Here is a 345-nt window from a genome sequence, read left to right as displayed (position 1 = left end):
GGGCTCAGCCCAGCTACTCTATCTACTGCCTTGGGGGCTGATCCTGCAGAAAGGTGCTGAGCTCCTTCAGCTCCATGGGACTCCAGCCTTAGTCAGGGTCTCCAGGAGAACTGGTCTCCATTTCCAAAGGAGGGGCGGGTGGGTTTAATGGGGCTGTTCTGGAGGCCCAGTTCCACCAGCACACCAACTTCTCTTTATTGGAAGGAATGGCCCTTTGCAGACTCAGCAGATGGAGAAGTGTAGCCTTTATTTTTTTTTAAATTTATACAAAAGGATTCTGATTCCCACCTGATCTGCTCCACCGGGGGGCAAACCTGTGTACTCCAGCTAACTCAGCATCTCGCC

General features: G+C 52.2%; 1 protein-coding gene across 1 annotated transcript in view; it reads left to right on the top strand.

The window, feature by feature from the left end:
* Positions 1–345, top strand: part of LOC103772812 (tyrosine-protein kinase HCK-like) — a gene marked incomplete at both ends in the record, with an annotated part of 5,478 nt that overhangs the window by 4,787 nt on the left and 346 nt on the right. The window lies entirely within an intron of this gene.

Source organism: Merops nubicus, unplaced genomic scaffold, assembly GCF_000691845.1.
Source record: "Merops nubicus isolate BGI_N331 unplaced genomic scaffold, ASM69184v1 scaffold27545, whole genome shotgun sequence".
Lineage (NCBI taxonomy): Eukaryota > Metazoa > Chordata > Aves > Coraciiformes > Meropidae > Merops > Merops nubicus.
The sequence above is the reverse complement of the archived record's forward strand: the minus strand, read 5'-3'. Positions and strand labels throughout refer to the sequence as shown.